This window comes from Panthera pardus, unplaced genomic scaffold (genome assembly GCF_024362965.1).
Source record: "Panthera pardus isolate Hobbes unplaced genomic scaffold, ASM2436296v1 HiC_scaffold_2, whole genome shotgun sequence".
Lineage (NCBI taxonomy): Eukaryota > Metazoa > Chordata > Mammalia > Carnivora > Felidae > Panthera > Panthera pardus.
The window spans coordinates 109345272-109355224 of NW_026526765.1; the positions used below are offsets into that span (position 1 = coordinate 109345272).

Sequence of the window (9953 nt, forward strand, 5' to 3'; positions counted from 1 at the left end):
GGCCTAAAAGCTGTCAGCAAACATCAAAAATGAAGATTCCTTATTACGTTAGCCAAAGGAGATTGTTTACATTTAAATTATTTAAAATTAAATAGAATTAAAACACAATAATTCACCTCAGACACATTTCGAGTACTCAAAGTCACATGTGGCCACTTATAGAACATTTCCACTATCCCTCAAAATGCTGTTAGAAGTGCTGGTCCCTAGAACAAGTGTCAACAGACTAAAGCCCACGGGCCAGATTCAACCCAGTGTCTGGTTTTGTACCGCCTGCCAGCTGAAAAACGGTTTTTATATTTTCAAGTGGTTGAAAAGAATCAAAAAAAAGAACGACATTTTATGAGGTGAGCACTATAAGGAATTAACAATTTAGTGTTCTCAAGTAAAGTTTTCTTGGAACTCAGCCGCACCCATTCATTTATGTGTTGTTTGAGCTGCTTTTGCACTACAGTGGCCTGAGTGGTCGCCACAGGGGTGTCTGACCACAGAGCCTAAAGTGTTTACTATCTGGCCCTTCACAGGAAAGGCTTGCTCACCTCTCCTCTGCAGGAACAAGATGATCCTTATTAAATCAGGCTCACTACTGGGAACTGTGGAGTGGGGGGTCAGCTTCCCGTGTCTCCTGGGGTGTGTGGAAGCCTGGGGGATACCCGAACAAGTCCAAGTTCTGTTGGGACAGGACAAAACAGAGTTGGATGCTGAGAAGATCACCACCAGTGCCCACAACAGCTAATAGGAAACACAGGCTAACATTTCACTTCTGTGTGGAACCAAACTGATGGTCTCTGAAGCACAGCTCTCTACTCACTAAACAAATGGCATTTCTTACTACAGCATTACAAGCTTTCCATAGGAAGACATAGCCCTTGGACTCCACTTTATGTTCATGATGTCACTCAACATCCATGCTTTCTCAGTCCTGGCACAAACATTTTCTGTTCATCCATCTTCCTTCATCGTTACTTCTGGTATGCAGAAAGCACAAAATTGCAAACCAATGCCTTGTGTCAAAATTGTCATCCCCACTTTGTCCCTCTTTCTCCTCACCTGCCCCCACCTGCCTCCAGTTTTTTTGTCAATCACTTAGATTTCTTGCTCTAAAACATCTCTGCCTAATTAGCTTTGGTCAATGGCATTTATTTTTTTTCAAGTTTCATTTAAATTCCAGTCACTTAACGTATAGTATAATATTAGGTTCAGATGTAGAATTGAGTGATTCGTCACTTACATACAACACCCAGTGCTCATCTCAACAAGTGCTCTCTGTAGTACCATCACCCATTTAACCCAACCCCTGCCTACCTTCCGTCCATCAACCCCCAGTTTGTTCTCTATAGTTAAAAGTTTGTTTTATGGTTTGTCTCTCTTCCCTGCACCCATGTTCATTTATTTTGTTTCTTAAATTCCACATATAAGTGAAATCACATGTTATTTGTCTTTATCCAACTGACGTATTTCACTTAGCATTATACTCTCTAGCTCTGCCCTCATTGTTGCAATTGGCAAGATTTCATTCTTTTTGATGGCTGACTAGTATTCCATTGCATACATATACCACATCTTCTCTATCCATTCAGCAGTCTTTGGACGTTTGGGCTCTTTCCATAATTTGGCTATTGTTGATAGTGCTGCTATAAACATCGGGGTACCTCTATCCTTTCAAATCAGTATTTTTGGACCCTTTGGGTAAATACCTAGTATTTAACCCTGCTGGATAGTAAGGTAATTCTATTTTTAACTTTTTGAGGAAACTTCATACTGTTTTCCAGAGTTGCTACACCAGTTTGCATTCCCACCAACAGTGGAAGAGGGTTCCCCTTTCTCTGCATCAGACAGTTTTAAAAAGTAATACCCACGTTAAAAAGTTTTAACATTAAAAATGATTGATCTTTTAATCTGTAGAAGTTTCATTACTACCCATTCATAGATACTCCCCTCAGAATAGGACATGAATTCTAGAATATGTAATGGAGCAGATTTGATTGATATTATAGGAAAAAATTATTAAAACATCTTTTCATCTGGCTAGAGTATCAGGGTTATGAATACCTAGGATGGACTAGAATTAGAGAAGTTTTTTCAAAAGGGATCTCTTATCTAGAGAATTTGAGGAAAATTTGAGTCTAAAACATCTCACTTTTGAGGGGGCACCTGGGTGGTTCAGTAAGCTTAGCACCTGACTCTTGATTTCAGCTCAGGTCATGATCCCAGGGTCATGGGATCAAGCCCTGTGTCGGGCTTCATGCTGAGTGTGGAGCCTGCTTAAAATTCTCTCTCTCTCTCTGCCCCTCTCCCCCAATCACATGAGCTCTCTCTTAAGTAAGTAAGTAAGTAACTAACTAACTAACTAAATAAATATCTTACCTTTGTAAAAAACTATTTCTTCCAGAGGGTTTCTCAAAGTGGAATTTCACTGCAAGTCAAAGAGAGGAGTGTTCCTGTGAGTGGTCAGTGAGTTTTAAATGAGAGGCTTTGGCCCTGCCTTTGTAAATGCTATAAGTCACACTTCTTTCCATTGCTTGCCAATGAATAAAGTTTGTGGATTTAAAGAAAAGTAAACCAAAAAAGGGGAGGGGGGTGGGTTAACAACAACAACAAAAAGGGATGTCAGGTGAGAATATTTCAACTCAGCTAGCTTGGGAAGAGCTATTGTGGTACTGATGCTGCGGGAAGCCCAGAAAAAGCCCACTGTCGCTCTGATTGCTAATTGGTTTTGAATGGAACAAATTGTGGACTTTAAAATTTATGTTGTCCCCCACCACGCTATTCTCTTCTTAGAAACAAAAGAGAAAATGCCTTTATTGAAAGTATTTATAGGTTTTGGCAGAGATGGAATTTTTTTTTGTTTGTTTGTTTTGTTTTTTTAAATGCACACAGCCCTCTTGAAAGAGCTCACCACATCACCCTCTGCCCACCAGGGTGGAAGGACCAGCAGCCTCTTCCATCAGAAATGCTGCTGTGGATCACGGGAGGGAGGGAGGCCTCCTAGTCCAAAAAATGGGCTGTAGGGACCCAATGGGGTTGAGTTTCAGGACACCGAGAGCGGAGAGGAAAAGCTTCAGGAGCATGCTCAACTTATCTTCTAGCTTCTCAGGGAGTGTAAGATTTAATCTTCAGGTGGGTAATACGGTAGTAAAAGGCATGGTGAATAAGTCGTTCGCAAAATACATTCTAGTCAGGTAGAGGACAGACCCAGGGCTACATCTGCCCACTGCAAGGTACTCTGAGGCCAGGCAGGGAAGATCATCCCCAGCAGTGGCCCCCACTATTACAGTCCACCTGTGCATCCACAGTCACCATCCATAGCCACCCAGTATTCCAAAGCCTTCAGCCTGCCCAGCACAACAGCAATGGAAGGGATCAGGTGGAGCTTTGTTCTGCCCGTTTATATATGAACAGATTTTGTTTGGGGGAAGAAGCCAAGGCGTAGGGGGCTTGAGATACTAGGCATCATCTGAGCATAAAATGTTAATACTTTCCTTACCTCACACATCTGATTCTCCAGTTTGCACATGCTTTTTTCTGTATATCCTTTGAAGCTCTTTGAAGACAAAGAAGCCCTCTATCCTTTGCCCAGAAAAGTTCCACATGCAAAGAGGTCCTTTCAAGTGAGCTTTTAATCACACCAGAGACAAGTTTGCCCTGTAGTTTCCTGTATGTGGCTGGCATACTGCAGACCATGTTATTCTCAAATTGGAGATGCTATTTCCCAATACCTGAAGATTATGTGTCTAGATATCTTAGAATAGAAGGGATGTGCTGATAACCATATTAAAATCATAAAAATACCATTATGTTTTTCAAGGTAGAGTCAGGTTTAGTTAATCAGGATTGGTTTGCAAGATTCCATTTGTTTCTGTGTTTAAAATAGTGTCAGGTTGACAAGTCTTTTGTTCTCACGCTATCACACTGGCTTCTATTCTAATCTGTGTGATACCAGGACAATACAGATAAGCTAAATATGGTTTAATCAATTCTGACTCTTCTGATCTGACTGATATTTTTGCGTGGATTTTGATTAATCAGAAATGTATAGAATATTCATGCCTCATCCCATAGTTATGACAGGTGCAGACTTTGCTTTTCATACGTTCAGAATAATGCCACAATTCAAAGTGTCCCTTTCATCTGACATACTACTAATTGAATGATTTCTTTTATTTTTTGAAATAATGGAATAGCCTGTTGGCTTTATACCTTTGAAATAGGAAATGGGAAATGTGGTTTAGGAAAGCTTCTGTGAAGTGTTATCAAGGGTAAATAAATTTGTAATAACGTAATTCACGTGTTCTCTCAACACATGAGAATTTCTGAAGATTTTATTGACTTGATCAGGAGAATAATGAAAAAATATCCAAAATGGACTCTATAGCAAATATCAAATGATTCAAATCAATATAGGAGGTGGATACCATTTTACCTCCAAGGGGAGTGTATTTTTCAGTTCTCCATTAGGACCTTTAATTCCAAATACCTAAAATCACTGCCACAAGAAAGGGAGAGGCATGGAGGGACAGAATGGGATCTGGTCTCAAACACACGGCAGATTTCCAGTTGTCTTATCAAAAGCAAAAAGACACTTTCTGCTCCATCTGGGGACACAGAAAGCTGGAAAGAGTATCACACTCATCCTTACAAAAACAATAGCAGCAAACACAGCAACAACATACACACACAAAAGCAGGCAAATGGCACATCCACACCTTCTCTTTACCCTATCAGAGAGGTAAGGAATGACAGCTGCTTACAAAGACAGAGGAGGTGAGGCCATTTTCTTACCTGGGACACATGCACCTGGACAATGGTAAGAAGAACTTAGCTAAAATTGTGAACAAATTGGTGAGGATTGAGTGTAGGTCAACAAAGGCGGGGTATAAGTAAGTAATGGAGAGAATATAGGATTGCCGGGGGCTTTAGATTTTTATACACGTGTACACTCTTTTCTAACTAACCTACCCATGTGCTCACAAAACATAATGGTGAGGGTCATGAGAAAGCATCCTTTGGAGTATATGCTTGTAGAAGGTGAATGGCAGGGCTGTGGGAAAGTGAGGGCTCCCTTCTCCATGATCCTTCGCATACTTCCCCTATGGAACACAAGCCTTATACAGTGGGAAGAAGGGAAACAAACATGGTCACTCTGAGGCACTGTCAAAAACCTATTGTAGCTGAGGAAGAAAAAAGAAAAACGAAATCTTCTAAACTCAGGGCAGAGGCAGGAGGACTGACAAAGCAGTGAAAGCCCATAAGACACAAGGGCCCAGTGACTATCTAAGTCTGACATATTATCTGAACAATAGAGGCCCCTGTCAACATCACCAAGCTAACGCATGTCAAGTAACAATGGGCTTCTGTAGGGAGTATTGCAATAGTGTGGAAAGAGACTGTCTCTGAGGTGCAGCAAAAATGGATGACCTAATGCTCAGGGTAAGGCAGCCACTGAGAAAAACCCCATAGTGAACCAGCCCCCAACCTGAACTAGAGGCATCTGGAGCATGCGATGCATTGTGGGTAACCATGGCAACAATAAACCCTAAACACAGCTCAAGTCCTTACTGGATTCATTTAAAACTGCAGAGTAAAGGACTAGCATAAGAAAACCATGCCCAGTTTCAGCATAAAATTCTCTCAGCCTCTAACGTTCTACAGAAGATGTCCAGCTCTCAACAAAAAAGTTATGAAGCAAGTGAAAAAAAAAAAAAACAAGGGTAAACAAGACACTGCAAAGAGACAAAGCAAACAAAAGAACCAAACCAGATATGATGCAAATGTTGGAACTTTCAGACCTGGAAGTTCATATAACTATGATTAATATATTAAGGACTCTAATATGAAAGGAGGACAAAATGCAAGATAAGATAGGTAATTTCAGCAAAGAAATGAAAACTATAAGCAAAAGTCACATAAAAATGCTTAAGTGAAAAAAGTATAGTAGCAGAGCCTTCAGTGATGCCTTCAAAGACCTCATCAGTAGGCTCGACACAGCTGAAGGAAGAATCCGTGAACTTGAAGATATGTCAACATAAATTACAAAAACTGAAACACAGAGAGTAACGCTAATGCTAAATAAACAAATATGGGGTTTTTCTCAGTGGCTGCCTTACCCTGAGCATTAGGTCATCCATTTTTGCTGCACCTCAGAGACAGCCTCTTTCCATCTCAGGGCTGTCAGAAAATAAGTGGTCTAGTGTATGTATACTTAGAATCCCAGAAAGAAAAGAGAGGAAAAGAGAAGAAATAATGGCTGCAAAATTTCCAAAATCAATGACAAGTATCAAATATCAACTTTAAGAAATTCAGAGAAGACTAAGCAAGATAAATACTAAACACACACACACACACACACACACACACACACACACACCCCTCTACCAGCATCATATCCAAACTGCTCAAAGCCAAAGGAGAGGGCAAGAAATATTAAAGACAGCTAGAGAAAAAGAACACAATACAGATAAACAAAGATGAGAATTATAATACACTTCTTGTCAGCAACTATACAATCCAAAGAACAATGAAATGACCAAAAGGAAAAAAAAAATCTGTCAATTCAGAATTCTACCCCTGGAAAAAATATCTTCTAAAAATGAAGGAGGAATAAAGAATTTGTCAGACAAAGAAAAACATAATATTTATTGCCATCATATGTAGCCTGCAAGACATGTTTTTAAAAAGGTCTTCCAGTAGAAGGGATATGATATCAGACAAAAACTTAGTTCTATATAAAATTAAGAAATGTGGTATGATATAAATTCACAATTTCACTTTTAGCTTCTCTAAAAGATAACAGAGAATCTAAAGCAAAAAATCATTATTTGATTCTTGAAATGGATGCAAAATTTTCTTGGCAGAATCCAACATCCATTCATGATTAAAACCTCCCAGGAAACTAGGAATAGAGAGGAACTCTCTTAAGATAAAAGACATATGCTGGGAGCCTACAGCTAACATCATATATGGAGACTCACTGCCTTGCTCCTAAGATGGGGAACAGACAGGAATTTCTTCTCTTACCATTCTTCTTCAACATTGTACTAGAAGTCCTAGTCAGGGCAATAAGGCAATAAAAACAAATAAAATCCATACAGATTGAAAAAGAAGACATAAAATTCTCTGTCACAGATGACATGATTGCCTGTTATGAAATTCCAAACAATCTACAAAAAGGTCTTAGAACTAATAGGTCAGTTCAGCAAGGCCATGAGGTACATGGTCAATATGCAAAAATCATTTGTATTTTTATATACAAGCAATAAAAAATTGGAATGTGAAATTAAAAAAAATATATATATATAGGGGCGCCTGGGTGGCTCAGTCGGTTGAGTGTCCGACTTCGGCTCAGGTCACGATCTCACGGTTCGTGAGTTCGAACCCCGCATCAGGCTCTGGGCTGATGGCTCGGAGCCTGGAGCCTGCTTCCGATTCTGTGTCTCCCTCTCTCTCTGCCCCTCCCCCATTCATGCTCTGTCTCTCTCTGTCTCAAAAATAAATAAAAAAACATTAAAAAAATTTAAATAAAAAAAATATATCATTTACAATAGCACCAAGTGCAGGATCCATACCTTTAAAAAAACTACTGATGAGAGAAATCAAAGAAACCTAAAGAAATGGAGAGACATCCTGTGTTCATGGATTGACCCAATATGTTAATATGTTTTTAATACTTATATGAAAGAAAAAAGGAACTAGAATAGCCTAAACAATTTTGAAAAAGAAGAACAAGGTTACAGGACTTACATTAGGTGATTTCAAGAATTACTACAAAGCTACAGTAATCAAGAAAGTGAGTTACTGGCAAAAGGATGGACACACACACCAGTGGAACAGAACAAATATTCTAGAAGTAGACTGACACATGGATGAGAACTGATTTTTGACAAAGAAGGACAATTCAAGAGGAAATGATAGTCTTTTCAAAAAATGGTGCTGGATATCCCTATGCAAAAAAATTTTGCCTTGACCCATACCTCATACCTATTACAAAGCTTAACTCAAAGTGGACCACTGACCTACAGATACAATGTAAATCTACAGAATTCTTAGAAGTCAAGGAAGTCAAATCTATGTCAAATTATACCTGATGAGAAATGGTCAGATTATGCAAAATTTTAAGTTCCTCTCCTATTGCAGGATTCTTAATATCCCTGAGCCTTGTCTGAGTACCTGCTCACACAGCACAAAGTCCACGTGCAGAACTTGGCACACACTGGCCCCAGCAAATGAGGGTCCCCACGAGTGTGTGTTGAACAGATTCCTTTCTGTTGCCCATCTTCTTCTCCATGTCTGTGTCGCCCCACTTGGCTATCACATTCTCATTTCATGCATTACAAGAAAGGTAAATCAAAACAGACCTAAAAATGTGGCTCTTCTCAGTTGCCTCTTGTTTCTGTCCAATCTTCCTTCTTTGGGGACCCCTTTGTGTCAGTCCCTGGCTGATCAGTGTTCACACCATGTCCTGATTTCGTATAACCTGCAATTTTTATGAACACAGAGAAAGATTCACTCCCTCTTCCAAATTAATGATGAAACTGTTAAATAAGGCCATCCCCGGCGGCCATCTCTGCACCTTCCTACCACCAGATACTTTGCAATTTATCAATAACCTTTCTTTGTGATCTTGTAGCTAATTTTGCAAATAAAATTTCCTGAGACATATCAAATCTTTACTAACATAAGATATATTACATCTCTTGCATTTCCCCACCATCTATTCATAACTCTGTCAAAAAAAAAAAAAAGCTATTGTGCTGGCATGATTTGTTTCTTTGAAGCCTAAGCCACTTATTGTTCCTGATATCATCACTTTCCTGCTACTTAACCACATGCGCGTGTGCGCGCACACACACACACATACACACACACAGACACACACACACACACACACACACACACACACACACAAACACACACTTATTACAGCTGGAACTGATGTTTACAGGGCGATAATTGCCAGGGTCTTTCTTTCCTTCCTTTTCACTTTGAAGAACAGGCTATGTTTCATATTCACAATGGTCCATTCATCTTGTAATTTTCCTGATTCTACACCAAGGGCTGAGTCCGATTTTCTATGATTGCCACGTGAATCTTACCAGGAGGCCCATCTTCTGGATCTTGAGCTACATCTTGAGTAATATAGGCCAATGTCAGGAAGGTCCCTTCCTCCTCCCAATGTGAAGAAAAAGCACTTTTCAGGCTTCAAGAGGAAGGCACAGGAGTACTGCGTTCTGCCATTGGTGGAAATATTTTTGTTTCAGGGAGTTCCTATGGAGATAAGGGGTTTTAGGAAATGGTACAGATTACAGAAGTCAGTTAAGAATAGAAGTTCTACCTCGTTTACATGTGGCCTAAAATAAATTTGAGACATTTGGCCATCTTAATCCCCTAAATATTTGAAGACTTCTGGTGTCTTGTCTTTGTAAGAAAAGAAACTGACGTTTATTGAAAGTCTATCCTGGGGCAGACACTCTTTTAGCTCTCATTTAGTCCACATAGCAACCCTTCATATATTTTTTATTATCCCCTTCCTATATATGATGTAGAAGCTGTGGTTATGTGGTTATGCCTCGGGCCATAGGGCAAAAGGTGGATCTGGGACACACATGCAGTCTGGGTAACTTCAGAGGCCTGTCATTCTACACAATCCATACTGTTCTTTATTTTGCAGGAAATCATTCTATGACTGTAGATAAGTCTCTTTAACTACTCCGACCCCAGTTTCCTCGCCTGTGAAAAGGAGAGGTTGGACCAGCTCAGTGCTAGGATCCCTGCCTGTTCTAACACTCTGAAAGTCTTGAATCTGACCTCAGGGCAAGAGAAGACTCCATTGTATTTCCTATAGGCAAGTACTAATTTAAAAAAAAATAGAAAAAAAATACAGAGAGAGAGAGAGAGAGAGAGAGAGAGAGAGAGAGAGAGCAGTAAGAGGTGGACAGTTTTGGCCTCAGTAAATG

At 39.8% G+C, this 9953-nt stretch overlaps 1 long non-coding RNA gene across 1 annotated transcript; it reads right to left on the reverse strand.

Annotated features, from left to right (window-relative positions):
- Nucleotides 1-545: 545 nt before the first annotated feature.
- Nucleotides 546-9286, reverse strand: LOC109246379 (uncharacterized). The gene is made up of 4 exons (XR_002071335.2): nucleotides 9093-9286; nucleotides 8355-8473; nucleotides 2368-2416; nucleotides 546-670 (listed from the first exon to the last, which is right to left on the reverse strand). It is a non-coding gene; the product is annotated as an uncharacterized LOC109246379 (long non-coding RNA).
- Between the last annotated feature and the right edge of the window lie 667 nt (nucleotides 9287-9953).